The sequence below is a fragment of the Lissotriton helveticus genome, chromosome 7 (genome assembly GCF_964261635.1).
Source record: "Lissotriton helveticus chromosome 7, aLisHel1.1, whole genome shotgun sequence".
Taxonomy (NCBI): Eukaryota; Metazoa; Chordata; class Amphibia; order Caudata; family Salamandridae; genus Lissotriton; species Lissotriton helveticus.
This window is the reverse complement of record NC_136068.1, coordinates 1,587,768,434-1,587,791,484: the sequence shown is the minus strand read 5'-3', so window position 1 is coordinate 1,587,791,484 and position 23,051 is coordinate 1,587,768,434. Positions and strand designations below refer to the sequence as shown.

General features: G+C 46.7%; 1 protein-coding gene across 1 annotated transcript in view; it reads left to right on the top strand.

Annotated features, from left to right (window-relative positions):
* The first annotated feature begins 1,325 nt into the window (after positions 1–1,325).
* Positions 1,326–23,051, top strand: part of LOC144770548 (circularly permutated Ras protein 1-like) — a 278,089-nt gene continuing 256,363 nt past the window's right edge. Inside the window, exon 1 of the mRNA XM_078655152.1 lies at positions 1,326–1,345. The gene's annotated coding sequence lies outside the window, so the exon portion shown is untranslated. The remainder of the gene's footprint in view (positions 1,346–23,051) is intronic.

Genomic DNA, 23,051 nt, shown 5'->3' with positions numbered 1-23,051 from the left:
TGTTGGGAGCTCTATTGAAAACAATAGAGTGCTCCAGCCTTATAATGGCTGGAATAAGCCCGGAGCTCCAACATTCCAATGTTTCTTTGTTCACAGCTGTGGCTGTAAACAAAGGCTTCAGGGAGCCCATGGGGATTTCAATCCCCTCGCGCTCCCTGAAGCCTTAGTTTTATTTGTTTGGACATTCTGCCCTCTAGTGGTAGAATGTTCTAATAGCCTTATAGCCCTTCATAGCTGGGCTATACAAGCTATTACAGTCCCGCTCCCTTGTTAAAGGCCCTCGCCTTCAGCTCAGGCCTTTAACGCTGGAGCGGGCCTTTAATAGCCGGCATAGCCCTCTACGGCGGGCTATAAGGCTATAGTAAACTTATTACTGGAGATTTTGTTTACTAAGATTGGAGACTGATTTCTAGTATTCCAATACATTTTGTCTTGATTTGCTTCAGGAGCTGTAAACCGACCTCATGGCTACCCTTTCTGTCAGTGGGCCATTCTTATGGACCTGTATAATCATTAATATATGACACCTGGCTTTGGATCTCAAATCTGGCTCATAAAAGATATTGGGCCCACGTAGTAAGTATTTTCACAGTTGCCAACACATTGATTCAACAGCTGTAACTGGAAAAGTACCTATTCTTATTTACTAATCAAATTTTTCTGACTGCATATGGAAGGAGAGTATTGTAGGAATCTTTCCAAATACCATATCGGTTTCTTGTGTATCAACGTTTTACAACCGCAATCCGGTTCCAAAACATTGATATTTTACTGACACTTCAAATGAGGTGGTGGTAACCCATCCCACTTTGTGAGTCTAAAAAAATAAGTTTATTTAAGAGAAGGCAATGATGGGCTCCAATTGTAGTGAGTCTCAGTTTTCAACCTATCTGCGAAAAACAAACCTACAATTTAGATTTCCAAGAGCCAACCTCTGAGTACATAGATTGGTTCTTAAAAATCTTTACTGGTCACAAAAATACTGGTTGCAATTACATACAGATTTTTATTCTGTATTCTGTAAGTGTTGGAGAGGCTAGCATCCGGGTCACAGTGGCTTAATGCCACAATGAGTGGCACACAAATACTAGATGGTGTAACTAGTGCAGAGGTGTTAAGGGTTGAAAAATAATGCAGTGTATTTAGCTGATTGCACTTGGCATTTAGAGCTTGGAGCTCCCAGTGGCTTTGACCTATTTTGGTAATTAAATTCCATATTTCTTCCTAAGAAATCCTCTTGGCAATTGTTAGCTATGATGATGGTTTACCTCTTTTTCTCAGGTGTGGCAGTTATTTCGTCTGAAGTAACATTAACTCCGTTATGGAATAGCTTTCAGACTTTTAGGTAAGGAACTTAATGTTATCCTCTTCTTTAGTTCCCTATTAAATAAAAAAATATATTTAGTAAAGATTTCAGAAGGACCTAGTTTGAGTATCTGTTGGTCCAATCGCCGTACCCCTTGAAAGTCAGTAGATGAATTATTCTTTCTGTAACATTGGTAGTTTTGCAATTTTTCACTACATATAGATCACTTATTAAAGTTTGTGTTCTGCCATATTTATCCCTAGCCATATTGTCATTTTTGGTAGGGATCTCTCTTTTTACTTGGTACTCCTTCTGAGGGGCTGTTTTAGGTGACTCGCTCCCCAGTTTTACTTATGGGATGAGATCTAGATTAGGCGCTGAAGTCTCTGGCATGCGTGACATGTTTGTCCTTATGTTAGGGACTCTTAAATGTTTTTTCAAACTCCCACATAATGGAAATTGGGATACGTTATCATTTGAACATTCTGTGCACAGCACAATATCATGGGGGAATTAGATTGTTAAAAGGCATAAGAAGCAAATCTTTCTAATGGTTTGGGAATATGAAAGTATTTTGCACGGCTATGGTACTCTTCTTACACTTATAAGGCAGGCAGGGCTATCACCTTGGCAAGAGCCAACCTTTAGTGGCACCAATTTTGTAAAGAGTGTTAGTCATGCCCTCTAGAAGCTCCAGGTGAGGTCTTGAGGAGTGGACAGAAGCTCCAGGTGTGATCTTGAGAAGTGGACAGAGAGCTCCAGGTGTGGTCTTGAGAAGTGGACACAGAGCCCCAGATGTGATCTTGAGAAGTGGACACAGAGTTCCTGATGTAGCCTTGAGGAGTGAAACGAGAGCTCCAGGTGTGGTCTTGAGAAGTGGTCAGAGAGCTCCAGGTGCCTTCCTGAGAAGTGGACAGAGAGCTCCAGGTGTGGTCTTGAGAAGTGGCCACAAGTTCCGGGTGTGGTCTTGAGGATTGTACAGAAAGCTCCAGACGTGGCCTTGAGAAGTGGACAAAGAGCTCCAGGTGTGGTCTTGAGAAGTGGACAGAGAGCTTCAGGTGTGGTCTTGAGAAGTGGATAGAGAGATCTATGTGTGGGATTGAAAAGTAGACCCGGCTCGCCAGGTGTGGTGTTGAGAAGGGGACACAGAGCTCCAGGTGTGGTCTTGAGAAGTGGTCAGAGATCTCCAGGCGCCTTCCTGAGAAGTGTACAGAGAGCTCCAGGTGTGGTCTTGAGAAGTGGACACAGAGCTCCAGGTGTGGTCTTGAGAAGTGGACACAGAGCTCCAGGTGTGGTCTTGAGAAGTGGACACAGAGCTCCAAGTGTGGTCCTGAGAAGTGGACATAGCGCTCCAGGTGTGGTCTTGAGAAGTGGACAGAGAGCTCCGTGTATGGGCTTGAAAAGTGGACCCGGAGCTCCAGGTGTGGTTCTGAGAAGTTGACAAAGAACCCCAGATTTGGCCTTAAGGAGTGGACAGAGAGCTCCCGGTGTGGTTTTGAGAGGTGGATAGAGATCTCCATATGTGGCCTTGAGAAGTGGACAGAGAGCTCCATGTGTGGTCTTGAGACGTGGACACAGAGCTCCAGATGTGGTCCTGAGAAGTGGACACAGAGCTCCAGGTGTGGTCTTGAGAAGTGGACAGAGAGCTCCATATGTGGCCTTGAGAAGTGGACAGAGAGCTCCAGGTGTGGTCTTGAGAAGTGGACACAGAGTTCCCGATGTGGCCTTAAGGAGTGGACAGAGAGCTCCAGGAGTGGTCTTGAGAAGTGGACAGAGAGGTCCATATGTGGCCTTGAGAAGTAGACAGAGAGCTCCAGGTGTGGTCCTGAGAAGTGGACACAGAGCTCCAGGCATGGTCCCGAGAGGTGGACACAGAGCTCCAGGTGTGGTCTTGAGAAGTGGACAGAGAGCCCCAGATGTGGCCTTAAGGAGTGGACAGAGAGCCCCAGGTGGGGTCTTGAGAACTGGACAGAGAACTCCATATGTGGCCTTGAGAAGTGAACACAGAGTCCCCGATGTGGCCTTAAGGAGTGGACACAGAGCTCCATATGTGGCCTTGAGAAGTGGACAGAGAGCTCCAGATGTGGCCTTGAGAAGTGGGCAGAGAGCTCCAGATGTGGTCTTGAGAAGTGGACACAGAGCTCTAAGTGTGGTTTTGAGAAGGGGGCCCAGAGCTCCATGTGTGGGCTTGAAAAGTGAACCCGGAGCTCCTGGTGTGATCTTGAGGAGTAGACAGAGAGCTCCGTATGTGGCCTTGAGAAGTGGACAGAGATCTCCAGGTGTAGCCTTGAGAAGTGGACAGCGAGCTCCAGGTGTGGTCTTGAGAAGTGGACACAGAGCTCCTGGTGTGGTCATGAGAAGTGGACACAGAGCTCCAGGTGTGGTTTTGAGAAATGGACAGAGAGCTCCATATGTGGCCTTGAGAAGTGGACAGAGAGCTCCAGGTGTGGTCTTGAGAAGTAGCCACAAGCCCCAGGTGCGGTCTTGAGAAGTGGACACAGAGCTCCAGGTGTGGTCATCAGAAGTGGACAGAGAGCTCCATGTGTGGCCTTGAGAAGTGGACAGAGAGCTCCAGGTGTGGCCTTGAGAAGTGGACAGAGAGCTCCAGGTGTGGTCTTGAGAAGTAGCCACAAGCCCCAGGTGTGGTCTTGAGAAGTGGACACAGAGCTCCAGGTGTGGGCTTGAAAAGTGGACCCAGACCTCCAGGTGTGGTCTTGAGAAGTGGACAGAGAGCTCCAGGTGTGGTCTTGAGAAGTGGACGCAGAGCTCCAGGTGTGGTCTTGAGAAGTGGACATAGAGCTCCATGTGTGGGCTTGAGGAGTGGACAGAAGCTCCAGGTGTGATCTTGAGAAGTGGCCACGAGCTCCAGGTGTGGTCATCAGAAGTGGACAGAGAGCTCCATGTTTGGCCTTGAGAAGTGGACACAGAGCTCCAGGTGTGGCCTTGAGAAGTGGACAGAGAGCTCCAGGTGTGGCCTTGAGAAGTGGACACAGAGCTCCAGGTGTGGCCTTGAGAAGTGGACAGAGAGCTCCAGGTGTGGTCTTGAGAAGTAGCCACAAGATTCAGGTGTGGTCATCAGAAGTGGACAGAGAGTTCCATGTGTGGCCTTGAGAAGTGGACACTGAGCTCCAGGTGTGGCCCGCAGAGATAGGCCCATTTGGTGCACTCGATACACTACTCCTGTTCTGAAGTCCAGAACTGCAGGATGCAGACTCCACTGCTGGGCCCACGCCCCCCATACACTCCTCTAGGGGTTTACAAATAGCACTCCGGCTAAATGCGCACCTTCTCCCGGTGAAGCTTATAGTGGGAGCGAGCCAAGGGACATTTACCAACGTCCTGAACTTCAGCCGGACTATGTTCTCTTATAACAGTGGTTCCCAAACTTTTTTGACCTGTGGCTCCCCTGGCCTAATCGGCAGTTGGCCGTGGCTCCCCACCATTTTTTTACCGATGGGTGGGTGGGTGGTGTGTATCTCCTGTTATCTTCCTTAAAGTATTTGGGACGCAATGAAGGTATTGTAATGGTTGAAATGCTTGAATTATTAATCTCATCCACTGGCAATCACTTTGGTTGCATTCCAAATCCATCGTTTTTTCCCCAACAGAGTGCCTGGTTCCAAACCCTTATTTATGCCAGCTGCTGCTTTCAGTACCTTTTGGTACTGAGACCCGCTCTGAGAAAATGGAACATTGAGTTTGGTCTGTCGTAATCAGTATCCCCAGCCTTATTTTTACACTAAAAAGGTCTGTCCTTCCATCTGTGTGCCCATCTATATCCAAACATATTCAACTATTTGCACGCCTATCCACCATATATCCTTCCGTCCATCATTTCACTCATCCATACCTCCATCCACCCTTTCACTCATCCATCCATTATTCATCTACCCACCCTTTCACTTGAGGATTGTACAGAAAGCTCCAGACGTGGCCTTGAGAAGTGGACAAAGAGCTCCAGGTGTGGTCTTGAGAAGTGGACAGAGAGCTTCAGGTGTGGTCTTGAGAAGTGGATAGAGAGATCTATGTGTGGGATTGAAAAGTAGACCCGGCTCGCCAGGTGTGGTGTTGAGAAGGGGACACAGAGCTCCAGGTGTGGTCTTGAGAAGTGGACACAGAGTTCCAGATGTAGCCTTGAGGAGTGAAAAGAGAGCTCCAGGTGTGGTCTTGAGAAGTGGTCAGAGATCTCCAGGCACCTTCCTGAGAAGTTTACAGAGAGCTCCAGGTGTGGTCTGGAGAAGTGGACACAGAGCTCCAAGTGTGGTCCTGAGAAGTGGACATAGCGCTCCAGGTGTGGTCTTGAGAAGTGGACAGAGAGCTCCGTGTATGGGCTTGAAAAGTGGACCCGGAGCTCCAGGTGTGGTTCTGAGAAGTTGACAAAGAGCCCCAGATTTGGCCTTAAGGAGTGGACAGAGAGCTCCCGGTGTGGTTTTGAGAGGTGGACAGAGATCTCCATATGTGGCCTTGAGAAGTGGACAGAGAGCTCCATGTGTGGTCTTGAGACGTGGACACAGAGCTCCAGATGTGGTCCTGAGAAGTGGACACAGAGCTCCAGGTGTGGTCTTGAGAAGTGGACAGAGAGCTCCATATGTGGCCTTGAGAAGTGGACAGAGAGCTCCAGGTGTGGTCTTGAGAAGTGGACACAGAGTTCCCGATGTGGCCTTAAGGAGTGGACAGAGAGCTCCAGGAGTGGTCTTGAGAAGTGGACAGAGAGGTCCATATGTGGCCTTGAGAAGTGGACAGAGAGCTCCAGGTGTGGTCCTGAGAAGTGGACACAGAGCTCCAGGCATGGTCCCGAGAGGTGGACACAGAGCTCCAGGTGTGGTCTTGAGAAGTGGACAGAGAGCCCCAGATGTGGCCTTAAGGAGTGGACAGAGAGCCCCAGGTGGGGTCTTGAGAACTGGACAGAGAACTCCATATGTGGCCTTGAGAAGTGAACACAGAGTCCCCGATGTGGCCTTAAGGAGTGGACACAGAGCTCCATATGTGGCCTTGAGAAGTGGACAGAGAGCTCCAGATGTGGCCTTGAGAAGTGGGCAGAGAGCTCCAGATGTGGTCTTGAGAAGTGGACACAGAGCTCTAAGTGTGGTTTTGAGAAGTGGGCCCAGAGCTCCATGTGTGGCCTTGAAAAGTGAACCCGGAGCTCCTGGTGTGATCTTGAGGAGTAGACAGAGAGCTCCATATGTGGCCTTGAGAAGTGGACAGAGATCTCCAGGTGTAGCCTTGAGAAGTGGACAGCGAGCTCCAGGTGTGGTCTTGAGAAGTGGACACAGAGCTCCTGGTGTGGTCATGAGAAGTGGACACAGAGCTCCAGGTGTGGTTTTGAGAAATGGACAGAGAGCTCCATATGTGGCCTTGAGAAGTGGACAGAGAGCTCCAGGTGTGGTCTTGAGAAGTAGCCACAAGCCCCAGGTGCGGTCTTGAGAAGTGGACACAGAGCTCCAGGTGTGGTCATCAGAAGTGGACAGAGAGCTCCATGTGTGGCCTTGAGAAGTGGACACAGAGCTTCAGGTGTGGCCTTGAGAAGTGGACAGAGAGCTCCAGGTGTGGTCTTGAGAAGTAGCCACAAGCCCCAGGTGTGGTCTTGAGAAGTGGACACAGAGCTCCGGGTGTGGGCTTGAAAAGTGGACCCAGAGCTCCAGGTGTGGTCTTGAGAAGTGGACAGAGAGCTCCAGGTGTGGTCTTGAGAAGTGGACGCAGAGCTCCAGGTGTGGTCTTGAGAAGTGGACATAGAGCTCCATGTGTGGGCTTGAGGAGTGGACAGAAGCTCCAGGTGTGATCTTGAGAAGTGGCCACGAGCTCCAGGTGTGGTCATCAGAAGTGGACAGAGAGCTCCATGTTTGGCCTTGAGAAGTGGACACAGAGCTCCAGGTGTGGCCTTGAGAAGTGGACAGAGAGCTCCCGGTGTGGCCTTGAGAAGTGGACACAGAGCTCCAGGTGTGGCCTTGAGAAGTGGACAGAGAGCTCCAGGTGTGGTCTTGAGAAGTAGCCACAAGATTCAGGTGTGGTCATCAGAAGTGGACAGAGAGTTCCATGTGTGGCCTTGAGAAGTGGACACTGAGCTCCAGGTGTGGCCCACAGAGATAGGCCCATTTGGTGCACTCGATACACTACTCCTGTTCTGAAGTCCAGAACTGCAGGATGCAGACTCCACTGCTGGGCCCACGCCCCCCATACACTCCTCTAGGGGTTTACAAATAGCACTCCGGCTAAATGCGCACCTTCTCCGGGTGAAGCTTATAGTGGGAGCGAGCCAAGGGACATTTACCAACGTCCTGAACTTCAGCCGGACTATGTTCTCTTATAACAGTGGTTCCCAAACTTTTTTGACCTGTGGCTCCCCTGGCCTAATCGGCAGTTGGCCGTGGCTCCCCACCATTTTTTTACCGATGGGTGGGTGGGTTGTGTGTATCTCCTGTTATCTTCCTTAAAGTATTTGGGACGCAATGAAGGTATTGTAATGGTTGAAATGCTTGAATTATTAATCTCATCCACTGGCAATCACTTTGGTTGCATTCCAAATCCATCGTTTTTCCCCAACAGAGTGCCTGGTTCCAAACCCTTATTTATGCCAGCTGCTGCTTTCAGTACCTTTTGGTACTGAGACCCGCTCTGAGAAAATGGAACATTGAGTTTGGTCTGTCGTAATCAGTATCCCCAGCCTTATTTTTACACTAAAAAGGTCTGTCCTTCCATCTGTGTGCCCATCTATATCCAAACATATTCAACCATTTGCACGCCTATCCACCATATATCCTTCCGTCCATCATTTCACTCATCCATACCTCCATCCACCCTTTCACTCATCCATCCATTATTCATCTACCCACCCTTTCACCCATCCATCTGTACAATCATCCATCTATCCACTCTTCCACCCAGCCATCCATTCACTTACTCATCCATCCACCCATTCACCCTTTCAGTCATTCATCCTCCCTTTCTCTCTCCATCCCCCTTTCACTTATCCATCCATCTACCCACCCATTTACTCATCCATTCATAAATCCATCCATTGATCCTATTACTCATCCATTCTTTCACTCATCCAACCATCCGTTCACTCATCCAGCCATCGGTTCTCTCATCCATCCACCCTTACACTTCACTCATCTATCCATCCTTTTGTCCATCTACCCCCTTTCACTAACTCTTCAATCCTTACATCTACCCTTTCACTCACTCATCCATTCACCATTTCACTTATCAATTCATCCATCCACCCATTCACTTGCCCATCATCTACCCTTTCATTCATCCACCCATCCATCCTTTCACACACCCATCCACCCTTTCACACACCCATCCACCAATTCACTCGCACATCAGCTGCCCTTTCACTCATCCATCCATCCTTTCACACACCCATCCACTCTTTTACCCATCCATCTACCCTTCCACCCATACATCCATCTATTTACCTTTTCTCTCATCCATACTTCCATTCATTCACTCACTCACCCATCCATCCTTTCTTTCATTATCTATCCATTCCCCCCTTTCATTCATGCATTCATCCTTTCAGTAATCCATCCAGCCATTCAGACATTCCTTCACTTATTTACTCACCCACCTTTTCACATTATGAGCTGAGCCTTTGTCTGCAGAGTTGCAGGCAGAAGCAGCCCATCAAGAATGAACTACAGCAAGGGGTGGGCTGGTGAAGAGTTCACTATGCCCCTGCACATAGGCAGACTGAAAACTTAGAAGTCATGCATGATGCACAGTGCCAGGACGTGAGGTGACTGTAACATGGTGTTGTTTCCAGGGCTGTAAGCGGTGTAAAAAAACTGGGGGTCTCTTCATAGGGGGTGTTTGATGTAATTTAGAGCGCAGTTTAAAACACCTAGGCTAAAAATCTGCGCTTAGCATAGTGTTCCGCCTCACTGGTATTATGTTGTTTCTGTCATTGCATCCAGATATATAATACAGCAAGTATCATTACACCTCAACAAGCCAGGACTATTGGCTTTGTCAATGGTTGCTAGTTCCTTAAAAAAAAAAAAAGGAGCAACCATGGCTTTGTTGAATACAATATTGAAAATACTTCAGTTCTAAAAGGGACAGTGAGAGAACGATAACCGTTCTTTTTAACTTGTTTTACAGGCTTCTTTGAATGAAGTGTTTTCTAACGTTGCAGCGTGGGCGTTTTACTTTTTATTGTACAGAATGCCCTTCTGTACCCTGAGGCAGGAGGAGGCCGCCACATGGTGTCACACCCCCAGACTGCCCCATTGTCATTCTGTATGTGGCAATCAGCGGCATACTGAATGACAATGGGCGGGAGGGGCTGCTCTTATACTCCTGGAGGAGTGCGAGGCGGCTCCATCAGGGGGGTGAGGCCTCTCACAGGGAGCAGCGCTGCTCCCTGTGATGGCCAAAATGACAGATAAAAGGCGTAGTGACGGTCCGTGGAATTTACGGACGGTTGGTCACCCTGGTGTGCGCGGCACCCCTGGCACCTCCTTATGGCGCACCAGGGTGCCGCGGCGCACAGTTTGGGAAGGGAACCACAGTCTTATACAGTGAGTCCGGGTACTGTCATGGCACTCATGATGCCAAACAGAGGTAGACCCTCAGCCGCACTTTCACGACAGCAGCATATCTTAGTTCTCTGCTGATTTGATTCAGATGTGTATCATCCTTGGAAAACACAAGATGATGGGCGGAGCCCTGAAACTTTTCAGACACTCACCGTCAGTCACAGATCTGGGTTGAATCCATCATCGTTCTTTAGCTCACTTCGCCACCCTAGTGGGACCGGTTTCACAGTAACACTCCTCAACAGGCTTGATAGAGACTGTCTGGGATGTGACAGTTGTAAAATGGAAAGTGTGCGAAAAAGATAAATGAACGACCAACCTTTCACAAGGTGCAGTGGATTCCCTAATTATCCAGACAAGCACCGCCTGCTTTTTTAACCCTATCCCTCCTCTGTGAAAATAAAGGCAATCTACATAGGAGAGAAGATATTAAAAAAAAACTATTGATATTTTTCGCTCACTTTCCATTTGTAACTTTATAATTTCTGAGTTTCTGCTTCTCCAGACCAAGCACTCTTACATTATGCTGCCTACCAGTGTGGATGACACCTTGTTGTCCTCTGGTTTATGTAACATTTCCTATATGCTGATTTACACATGTGTGATTGTCGTTGTGTGATATGCGTGTGATGTAAAGTGCTCTGACAGCTTACGCTGGTATGAGTGGCGCTATAACACTCATTGAATGCATCTTAGTGATAGTGGTTATGGAGACTTGAGAGGCGCTGTTAAAGGGTGGTTGTGAGTGAATCCGTCGCGGAGGTGGTCATTGGGGGGTGCCAACAAACATTGTTGCAGAGGCGCCCCTAGCCTATAGCCGGCCCTTTGGTATGCACACACATTTGACAGAATCATAACTAAATCATCGAGGTGCGCTACAGCTGATGAAGGGACCCACCCTCAAATAACCCCGGGCGTAGTGGGCATAGCTGGGCTACGCGGAAGTTTATTTAGTTTCGAACAAACTAAGTGGAACTATGCTACGCTACAAAAGGGGGTGGTGATGGACGGAGCATCTGAACCAATCAAACACTCACACCCAGTCAAAAGATCTGGGTTTGATCCATCGCCGTTCTTTAGCCCACTCTGCCACCCCAGTTCAGACATGGCTATATGCAAATCAGTCTGACCCTGTGCCTCATGGGAACAGTCCAGCCTGAACTGCCAAGCAATGCCTTCCCTGGACCGGATTCAAGCTTCCTAGGACTGGTTTCTGGCATTGCAGCCATCTTCAGCCAGGCTTGCTTGAATGTCCTTCTCCAGTCCGGGTTTTACGGAAAACTCAAACTCGGAGTATGCACTTACTTGCTGAATGATGGCTGTGAGAGGGCCCATAGCTTTGGAAGCTATTCAATAGAAATGCTAGGCCTTCTCACAGGCAAGTCTTGTGCAGAACATACAAAGCCTTACAATTAACTTTCTGGCGTATGGATAGCCAGTAAAGGTGAGCGAGAAGGAGTGTTATTGGCATGTCTCAATTCTGGAAACCTTGGTAAGAACTTAAAGTGGACTGCCACTTGGGTAGAGTGAAGCGAGGTGGGATATCTGGGTGAGAGTGAGTAGGTTATGCTCGCGGTGAAGCTGATAACTTTATCATCTGCGGGTGAATTTGCACTTAGAAAGTCCTGGAGTAATCTAATCTGCCCATGACAAGATTATAATAGGATTCTTGGCAGTACTAATCGGATGCATAACAGTGGTTTCCTTGCCGCAGTGATAGAGAGGAGTATATTGTTGCATGTGTGAGTTGAACAAGAAACCTCGGTTTGTAGCAGCTTGCAGCAATAGAGAGTATCGAGGAAATGGATTAGCGAAGGTAATCTTGATGATATCCCACAGAAGTGCACTCAAATGGATTTCAGGTCTAGAGATGGAAGTGTTTACAACTGATTGAGGTGGATGGTACTGGCAGAGGAAATGATCAGAGAGAGAAGAACTGCAGGGAGTATTGGACTGCAGTAGTGGAACATGTAGGAGAGAAAATGAGGTTGAGATAGTGTCCACGTGAGTGTGTGGTAGGTGTGGGTGGAAGTTTTTTATAATTGTTCCTCAGGACTTCTGCTCTCTAGTCCATACCCAACGCTACACATACACCCAAATAATCATTGCTTGTTGTGTACCCCATGAAAAGCATCCCCACTCCTTCTCTCTCCGCCCCTTCTCTTCACCCCTCCTGCAACTTGCAGCCTAACCCTCCTTTTCCTGTCTCTCTCCTCCCGTGACTTGCAGCTTCTTACCCTCCTCCCACCCACCCGTATCTCCGCCCCTCTCTTTGCCACCTTGTCTTCTTCACCCCCCCCCCCCCCCCCGCACAGTCCGCTCTTGCAGTCGCTCCTCCTTTCTGATGTCTGTTTGCTTTCCCTGAGGTAAATACGGATCCTTTTCTCACAGACCACAAACCAGTTCTGCCTGTGCCCGAAGCCACCTGCTACCGTGTGCTGCTGCCTGCCAAGTACAGTAAAGGCTGAACATCCCCCAAGGTGCCCTGGCGCTGCGCCAAGTGGCGCCTGTCATTAGTGCAGTGACAGGTGAGGCCTGTCTCTGAGGCACGGTGCCGGTGACGCTGGGAGCAGGACACACCCTGACCGCAATTAGCAGCCATTCGTCTCTTTCAACAAGAAACTGCATGGCTCAGAGACAAATGGCTTGTTCTTCCTCTTTTAAGCGTATTTGGAACATTCTGTGATTGAAAATATATTTCACTTTGTGAATGTATTTTAATGTCATTAACTCATATTAAACCTTCAATAATCATGTGTATCGATTGAATTAAATAACCAAGGGCCAGATGTATGAAGCTGAAATGGGTTCGCAAACGCCGAAATTCGCAGAATTTCGGCGTTTGCGAACTTATTTGAGCAAAATGGTATGCATGTAGCAAATTACAGTGCAAAATAAGAAATCGCAAATTTGCGATTCCTTATTTTGCGATTGCATTTAAGGAATCGCAAAATTTGTGATTCCTTAAATGCAATGTATGATGCAAAAAAAATTGCCAATTGTCCCTAAGAAATCGCAAATTACCACCAACTTCAAGTTGGTGGTAATTTGCGAATTTCCTGAAAAATGCCCATTTTTGCATTTTTCAAAGTGCCATGTGATGCACATACATGCCCTTAGGGCATGTATGTGCACCACATGTGCACCCATGCTTATTTCAGGGGTGCAACAGGGTGTCCTTTGGACACCCCTGCACCCTTGAAACTATTCTCAATTTGCGATTAGCAAATTGCGAATCGCAAATTGAGAATAATTTCACATTCATTTCTATGGGCCTCCTGGCCCATAGAAATGAATGGGAAATTATTCCTTAATTGCGATTCGAAATTTGCTAATCGCAATTAAGGAATTTTAAGAAATCGCAAAAAAATAGCGAATTTCTACATACATACATACCATTTTGCAAATCCTGCTTGAATTTTGTGCTTTACCTGTTACTTACTTCTGCCCAGGGAAGAACTGCGCACTGGGGACTTGCCTGCCCGCCTCCCGCCGCCTTACTCTTTGTACCACCGTGGAGTCGGGCCGCTGAGCGGAGTGTGGGCGGGGTAAAAGACTACAATTCCCAGCAGCCCTAGCGGCACCCAGAGACAGCTTTTCGCGCCAGGAGGCGCTTAAAAACATCGTCATCCCGGTCGAGTGGGGGATTCCTGCTTGAATTTTGTGCTTTACCTGTTACTTACTTCTGCCCAGGGAAGAACTGCGCACTGGGGACTTGCCTGCCCACCTCCCGCCGCCTTACTCCTTGTACCACCGTGGAGTCGGGCCGCTGAGCGGAGTGTGGGCGGGGTAAAAGACTACAATTCCCAGCAGCCCTAGCGGCACCCAGAGACAGCTTTTCGCGCCAGGAGGCGCTTAAAAACATCGTCATCCCCGTCTCGCGAGACGCCGGGCGAAGCCCGGGCAAAGGGCGGGCCCTCTATGGCCCTCCGAGGCCAGAGGAGGCTGGGCTGGGCCACCTCCCTAACTCCCCTCCTGCATCGTTGAAGGTACTTATATAACTTCACAAATATCTGGTGCCCCGAGTCCCCCCTATTGATATTGAGTGGTTTATCTTCAGTGTAATTGAAGAATAGATAATTATCAAGCGTTAACTATAACATTTTTAGACCTGAGCAGCATGAGGAAGGTAAGTAAAACCACCAGGATGCCCACCCTAAGATCCAATACCAAACAGAAGGTGGACATCCCTCAACCAGTTCCCACACTCACAGCGATAGACATAATGTTGAAACAGACTATAGGGGCAGTATCCACCGCAATAGCGAATACAGAAAGGAGGATGTCCTTACCACCGATGATAATCTCTCAAGACCCACAAGATGTAGTAGACGATCCTTTAGTAGTCACTATAGCAGTGGCGGTTTCTGGCTAAGGGCGTCGGGGCTCCGCCCCCTTTACTTTCACCCCCGTTCAGCCACGATCCATTCTCTTCGAGTTTGGTTTAAAAAAACATTGTGCACACACTGCTTGCAGCTTGCCAGTCAGTGAAAGCTATTTCCTGAACGTGCTGGCGCTGCCTGTGGGCAGGGTCACAACCTAATGTATTTGCCGGTCGGAGGATCCCACAGCCCTGAGGATTGTGAGGTCATCAGCTCGGCAAATACATTGCCTTAAAGACCAGTCTCCACCCCCTGAAGACGTGCGTGCAAAATTTAGCCCGGGCGTTTTATTCTTAAGCCCTGTAACTCTGGAGCTGCATGTCAGTCAGGGAGTGGAGGGAGGGTCACCCCACCCTTTCCCAACTCATCACAGGGGGCTGCCCTGTGACGAGTTGGGAAAGGGTTTGTCAGGCGGGAAGCAGAGACATCGAGTCTGCGCAGTCATCAGTACTTCTGAAGACACTGCAGACTCGAGTTTTCTGCTTCCTGCGGCGCTGTGTTGATGGCAGGAGCGTGAGTTTATGCCATTATTATAGCTCCGGGTGGTCCCTGTGTTGAGCACTGGCCGGCAACTAGATCGCCCAGGCTGTGGGTGCAAATAGAGTTTTGAGCCTCCCCCACCCCCATTTTTCTATCACCTGCTGCCCTCGAGATAATCTGTGCCGCAAATCATAATTTCCTGCAGTTTAACACTCAAGCGCCGGCAAAAAATGCAGTATTTTCAGAGAGCCTGTCTGTTTTGTTTCTTTAGCACTCCCATGGGTCAAGGATGAGTGCCCCGTGCTCCTGTCCCTCTGGCAGTCATTTATTAAAAGTTCTGGAAAGTGTGATATAAATAGACAAATAAATAAACGTTCAAAGGCACACCACGCAACCCATTTGAGAAGGAAATCACAGTATTTCACAGGAGTTAGTGCACAATGAAAGGAACACTTGTGTTCCTGTTCTATCTGTCGCCCATGCAGACCCCAGAGGTAAGACTCCAAATATATAAACAGTCATCATTTGTCTTTAAGTTCCACTTCATAAAATGCAGTGCTTTAAATGGAAAATGATAAGTGCCAGTACTCACCAAATTGATTGGGGTGAGCTTGGGAGGGGTGTGTCTGTGGATCGTGGCTTCAAGGCAGCCTTGTACACTATCAGCATTTTCTTCTTCAATGTAAAGTGCCCCAGTGCCCTTGGCCAAGTTCTGCTCATAGCTGCAAGGTGTAATTGTTGTTTGTTGTAATTAAATACAGTGTGAACTTAGCCCGAGGGCATTAACATGAGAAGCAGAAGTTTCGCAAAAGCAGACTTTTTTTTATGGCACATGGAGATTTAAGTGATTTGCCCTGGATCACAGGATGTTGAGTCCACGCTGGGATTTCACCTGTGCCATAAAAACAAAGTATGCGTTCATGTAGAACTTGTGCTTCTCATGTAAAGCACTTTAATGTCCTCCTGCCAAGTTTGCGCTATATATAACTACAAAAATAGACCAATGTGCCCTGCACACACAAGCCGAACTTGGCCAAAGGGCGTTGGGCGCTCTGACAGACAATGGCGAGTGTATTCCAGCCTGCAACCTTTCCCTATAACTGAAAGCGCGACAGTTCCAATGTGGAGAGCTCTAGCTGTCAAGCCACACATGTCTTCCTGTCCTGTCGCTCTGTCAGGGTGTGAACAGGGCCGGCCTGTAGCGTGGGCGAGCTGGGCCCAGGCCCATGGCGCTAGTATTCCAAGGGACGCACGAAGCTGTGTGCATTAAGGCAATACCAGCAGAAGAACCCCGGTCATCTTGCAACCACCTTGTTCATGTCCCTGCCTCTGTCTGACTTGCCAGATTAGAGTTGTTTTAATCCTTTATGATAGACTTTTGGGCAATGTTTTAACACCTTTCTTCGCGCTCCTTTCACCGTCTCACCCCTGCTGACACACACACCAACAGACCCATCACCATGAGGCAGTTAAGCTATTGGTGATTTAGGTGAGCTGGGTAGGTCCCGAGGAGTTTTGATCCCCTGCTGCCTGATTTCAGTCTATATCAGCAAGGGCGCCAAATTTCTCTCCACCTAAGGCGCTATCTTAACAAATGCCGGCTCTGAGTGTATGGCTGCAGTCGCAACCTAGCACCAGGATACACGTCATTAACCGTCATGCGCCCATAACCCAGAGACTGACCACAGCATGCCACTGGAAGTACCGGTACTCTCTTAACACAAGGAGAAGTCCCGGTACTCAATGGGAGAACACTGAGAAGTGGCGGTACTCCGTACCGGTGAGTAGTGTCCCATTTAAAGCGCTGATAATATGGTTGTATGTACAGAGCACCCTTGATGGAAATCCCAGCTGATAGAGGTTGCAGATTAGAGCTGATTTGTAATGTCAATATTTGTCTAATTAGTTGATGTCTAAAGGTGCCTATTGGTTTAAGCTTTTTATTATTAACAAGTAGAATTTCCATACTGTTTTTTTTTTTTTTTTACAATGGGCACATGCAGTGAAACGTTATTAAACCCATATGCCACAGGTGGGTCAGGAGAACCCATTTGTAACTTGTCAATTGGATTTGTCCGCAAGGGCTTTAACAGGAACTTTTTTCAAAAGCATTAACATAGATAGTTTTTTCCAGTATTTAGAAAAGGGTCTGGTTTGTAATGGACCCGCTACAGTGGCATAGAATGTGCGACTATTCTATTCCTGGTGCTAAAACTGCATTGATTGTCACTCAGATTTTCTAATAGAAATCGTCTGACAAATGAAGGCATGTTTATTTATGTTTTTTTCATTGCTGGCTTCCAAATAGAAGTTTGCTCAAGACTGATTTGCCTTGTCTCTCGGAAGAGGAAAGAGTTTTATGATTAGGACATTTAGGCCAAATTATAGCTATGGTTTATGGGCTGGCCGAACGAATAACATTGAAGTGGTGGCGCAGACACGTCATCCGCACGGGCGAAGCAGCTCTGCTTAATAAAAGTATCAATGAATGAATCCGATCCGCATCTATTTTTTGTTAGGCCATATTTTCGATTGCTGGTCCCTTCTTGCCGTTATATCGAATCCTGTCAACACAGGGAGAGCAGTGGCAGCAATGTGTAGTGTGTTTAGGAAATTAAAAGCGCCCCAAAGCCATCACTAAATTGCACATGTAAAACACATTTTGTGCCATTTTGCAAGAAATTTAAAGTGTTTGGTTGTTATTAATCCACATTAAATTCGCAGTAACTCAGATTCACACCCCCTAAGAAAAGAGCAAATGTTTAAAATGTTATCACGCTGCTTAAGTTTTAAACATGGATGGAAAATGGAACCCATAACGGCATAAAGTTGGTGCCTTCGCTGTGCATAAATTTGTTTTCAAAATCCAGGCACAGATCAAAAGTGACCTGCTTCTGAAAGCTCACTGCCTTCTTTGCTTGTCCCAGAATGCTCTAGTGCAGGTGCGTTTGCCAGGGACTGTTCCTGCCAGTGCAATCCACAGGTGAGATGTTCCATTACTTATGTCCCCATACACCTTTTCTCCTACAATTACAGTGGTTAGGCCCTTTGGCAGGTCATTATAGTCCTATTCAGTGGGAAACGCCAGCTCTCTCACCCTGGTACCATTTAGTTGCCCTTATAAGTGCTCAGAGCTATGGAACAGCACGGCATTGCTACGTAAATAGTTAGAAATGTCTCTTGGAGGAAACATTTCTTAACTTATTCATAATTTAGGCATTCTCCTGTAGTAAAACAACAGCTGGTGGTTTGTGCGCCTGTCACATCAAGGAAGCTGCATCGCATTATCAGCTCAATTGAACCCCCATGTTGTTCATTATGTGCCCACGACAAGGCTCTAAAAGTTTGTTTCCCTGACATGTGGCGTGAAGGTGTATAAAGTAATGAAGTATGTTGTTTGCTTCCGGCAGTCACTGCACACTGCACGCACTGGCACAGATCTCCTTCGTGTGGTAAATTTCCGTAATCTCACTTTCGTTTTCTTACTGAGACCTAGAAGAGCAAAAAACAGTGATTCATTTGAAACACACATAGGTGTTGGTGCCCAAAATGGTACTAAGGAGGCCGCCACCCACTTTTAAGCCCTGGTGTGGCCCACATTCAAATGGATTTGTTTCAAGTCTCAATCAAATGTGACAGCCTCATGAACGCAGTTTCATCAGCAATAACCTCTTAGTCCACAAAGGCATGTGGCCATCCATCCAGACATAAAATAAATCAGGAGAAAACCTGCCACCTGCAAGGCTGTCTCTGCAGAACAAGAATCCGATGCAATATCAAACTATACATCAGGGTTATGTCAATGAGATTATGGGAAAGATTTATGATGCTACTTTTCTGATTGATCCCTTGTTGGGTTATTGCCCGAGGAGCTAGGGGGTTTGATGCCAAATGCTGCTGTCTCAGCTGGAGATTTCTGTTTTAACAGCCTGTCGTCTGCTTTCTCTGCCGAACTGATCCAGGATAAAACTATGAAGGAAAATTGAATATGAATTGTATTAACGTGTTACGATTTCCTTCAACAATGTGTGTAAGAAAGGACTAGGAGGTAAAAACTGAGAACTGCACACAATTAGTAAGGTTTTTTTTGGACATAGTGTAGGGTATTCCCACCTTAATCGGCTATATTCAAGGGCACTGGAATTATGCAACAGGGGAGGGCTAAATAATGCGGCTGGGTTGACTAAACTATCTGCCAAGAAAAGGCAAATTATGTGGCTTAATGTGGCACATTGTCTGATGGTATTACTTCATACTGTTGTCATTTTTTCAACATGTTAACACTGGGCAGAGGTTTGACCACATTAGTACCAGATTAAACATAAATAGAGCAATAATCAGCAGAAGGGTGACCAGTCAACCTTTGTGTGAATTGCTTTCAAGTGTGACGAGCTGTTTCGCTACGTTTTTAGCAGTGTGGAAGCATTCCAAGTATATACTTTTGTGCACTAAATAATAACGAATAATAATAGTTTAACTTTACTATAGATTCTGAGTTTTGCTTTGCATTACCTCGACATGTTTATTTACTAGTGAGTTTTGTTGTACAGTACTTACTATGATTGTGAATCTTAAAAAAACATAATGGAGCCTGAAACAGTACATCCTGATACTGTGACGAGCTGCTCTGTGGTGGGGTGATGTGTCTTATGATGTTACAAGTTGCCTTGAGCTCTGATGTTGTGATGGGTTGCAGTGAGCTATGATGCGATGCAGTAGTGTGCCTTAAGTTGTGATATTGTATTGAGCTGTGATGTGTTCATATGCTTTGGCGAGTGCTATGTTCTGTATTGTTGTGCTACATGGTGTCTAGTGAATTTTTTGTATAGATTCGAGAATTGCCAAACATTTCTTCTTGCAACCTCGAAATTTCTAGCAGAAAACTATAACTAGTGTGAAGCTTAAGAAGCTGTAAAGCTGAGCTTTCACATGTAAATCAGGACTTTGTGACTATGTTGTGTATAAGTGTATATCTGATATGTAAACTCACTGATCACAGATGTCACTGCCTTATTGATGGCCCTGCATTTGCCACCATCCAGACACAGGATCCAGTTTAAGACCTGCTGTATTCGCACTAAGGTCTTGAATGGCATGGCTACTTGCTTTTTGGATAGGAAAGTCAAGAAGTACATCCCTAATCAGATTGGTAAAGAAAAGTAAAGGAGGCTGTAACTTCTCGGTACAAGTTTCTGTCCTATGGAACTCTCTCCCAGATCACTTATACCACATAGGTAATTTTATTCGGTTTAGGAAACACTTAAAAACAGTGCTCTTCAAACAAGCATTTCACTGTTTACCATCTTCTTTAGCTCCAAAATGCTATATTTGGATCCCCCTTTTTTCAACAATTTGCAGTAAATATGTGGTGTAAAATCCATCATTTTAATCCATTTTTTTCAAACTTTTCTTGCGGGGGGAGAACCCCCCCGCACCCGCCTTTTGGGGTTCGGGCTCGCTCGCTTTGCTCGCTCGCTTATTACATCAGTGTACAGCATTTAGCGCCATAGCACTTTCAAAATCCACAAGCCGCCACTGCACTATAGATGCAACAGACGATTTAGACTTAAGTCTTGGTGTTACCTCCTCTTTCGCTGAGTTCCTGTGTGCTCAGGCCCCCATTGAGACAACAGGGGATATAGAAAATACTCAGCCCAATCTAAGCACCGTGTGGGGTAGAGAGAAGGCGAACTCAAGCAATACAGAGTCAAAAAGAGCTAGTGAAGCTCGTGTATACAAGAAAAAAGGGGCAAAATAACACACTAAACCATAACCTAGTGGCTCCAATTACCAATTCTACATCAGGAATACCTTGCTGGGTGGCAAATATGGTAGCCGATCTCAAGGCAGACCTTGAAGATACGATCATTTCCCACATCAAACCGCTTATGTCAAAAATCGACAGACTAACATCCCTAATAAATAACAAAGGGATGGGCTCCACCAGGCAAGTGGGAAACTATGGTATATTAACTAAAGAGGGGTCAAAAGGGGGAACCCCTAACAATACACTAAAAGATAAGGTAGCACCAGTTAACCAATCCACAGCAAATAGACCAAAGGAAGTCACGCAAAATAATATCCCGACTGTGAAGAAAGCCCCTGTATCCCTGAATCCCAGTGCACCCAGTACCACCCCACATGTCCAATCGAAGCAAGGAAATGGAAATCTCTTAGTCTCAAACGATAAAACGGGCCAAAAACCTAAAGAAAGTATAAGCACAAATACTCCCCTATTAAAAAATCAAGCGGAAAAAGTAAGATTGGCTCGCCAGACAATTAATCTTCCGCCGGAAGCTTTGCCCTTTGTGGTTGTACTGACAGGAGTGCCACCCCTGAAAGAGGGAAAAAAGGAAACACAACTTGAACTAAAAAATAAATGTGTGCAATGGCTAAAGTTAAATAGACCCCTACCTCCAAATATCTTTGGGGAAATACTCACGGTTAGAAGAGGGGAATGGATAGGGAGAGGTATAAAAACAATAGCAGGGGACATTATAACTATCAATTTCAGAGACACGGCCGCAGTGAATTATATATGTAATGCACCCCCCAGTGGAACTAATACACAAATCCACCCTCTACATCTCTCATATTTCTACCCGATCATACCCCAAAGACAAATGCAGAGAAATAGGATACCTATGAGTAAGGCTCACCAGCTAGCACCCCAGCATAGATTTCACCAATGGCAAACGCCCTGGCAAGGCACCCCAGACTACGATCCTTTTCTATCCCAGTATGTGCACTGGAACAGGTTCTGTGCATTGGACGAGGTGGACTGACTTGCACCTGAGGAAACCAGCATCCCACTATCTGACACGAGATCAGATGAGGAAGGGTTCACAATGACAGGAATCTACATACCAATTGCAACAAAAGATAGCGGGGGCAGGATGGCTAGCACAAGGAATTCTAAAAAACAGAAAGGGGAAACTAAATTGTCAGACCAAATAAATCAACTGACAACAGTAGATCAAATTAGGCGGAATACGGAAATCTCACAGGTCTCAGCTCTATGCCCCCACCCTATTTCTGTACCAGGGTCTAGTACTGCTCAGTCCACGCCTTCTACTGTACTCATGCCTCCAATTGAATGTCTGGGTCCTCAAAATAGTGATGGCCATGATCCCAAGGGTTCATTAATGATTCTTAGTTGGAACCTAGCAGGTATCCACAGGAAATTGGGCTCACCAGAGTGGAATGCTTTGGTGGAGGCGCATAAGATTTGTTTGTTCCAGGAGACTTGGAGCTTAGAACCACTCCATCGTGTTGGCTATGTCACATATTTTGTGCCTGCAGTACATCCCAGAAATGGGAAGGTCCGCCCTTCGGGGGGCCTTCTCATCTGGGTAAGTATCTCCCTTAACTGCCGTATAATACCTAAGCAGATTAATAGCCCAGATATTCTAGGAATCTCCTTGAGAGGTCCCCGTAGGGGGTTAACCCGCGATTTGTTTAATATATATGTCAGAGGCACTAAACATGGGTCTATGTCCCCGATAGTAACCACTCTTGAAGCAGAGCTCAGAGAAAACATTGTTGGTGCCCAAGTCTTAGTTGCGGGAGACTTTAACTGCACCTATGAGCCACTCTCAACAGATGACATTTTTGACCTGGGTGAGGATGACACTAGAAGGGGTATTCCAGCCCTAACTATTCCCCCAATCAAAAGATGGTCCCAAAGTGCGATTCAATTAAATGCTTTAACGTTGGAGTTTGGCCTAAGAGCCACAAATGGTCGTACAATTTCAGATCCCATGGGTGCTGCCACATTTAACAGACCTAACCACACCTCAAGGATCGATTTCATTCTGCTAGACTTTACACTTTGGGGATTAGTGCAGGATATGGTAGTTTTACCTACTGTAGAAAGCGATCATAATTCGCTTTCTTTGTCTCTTAAAAATCCTTGGCCTAGCAAAACAGTTGACATGTCCCCTAAGCAAGCTCACAAAATCTCTGTTTCTTCTTGTGGGAGACGTCTGAAGTGGAATAAAATCTCAGCTGATGAAGCTAAACTTAATATTATTAATGAAATGCTTATGGCTTCACAAATGGAGTTGGATACTATCGATCCGGCCCTGTCAACAACTGGAAGGGTCACATCTATTTTTGAGGACACACTTAGGTCTATAGGGGACGTATTTTTGAAAAAGGTGCGTGTGGGCAGGAATATGGCAACCCGGAATCCAAGGGGCAAGCATGATTGGTACACATCCGCATGCAGGCGTGCAAAATCTCTTTTGATTGAGGCTATTAAAGGCAAATCACAAGCCCTGATACAGGGAGCTAGGAAAGAGCATAAGCAAATATCGGCAAGTGCAAAAAAGGAGTGGG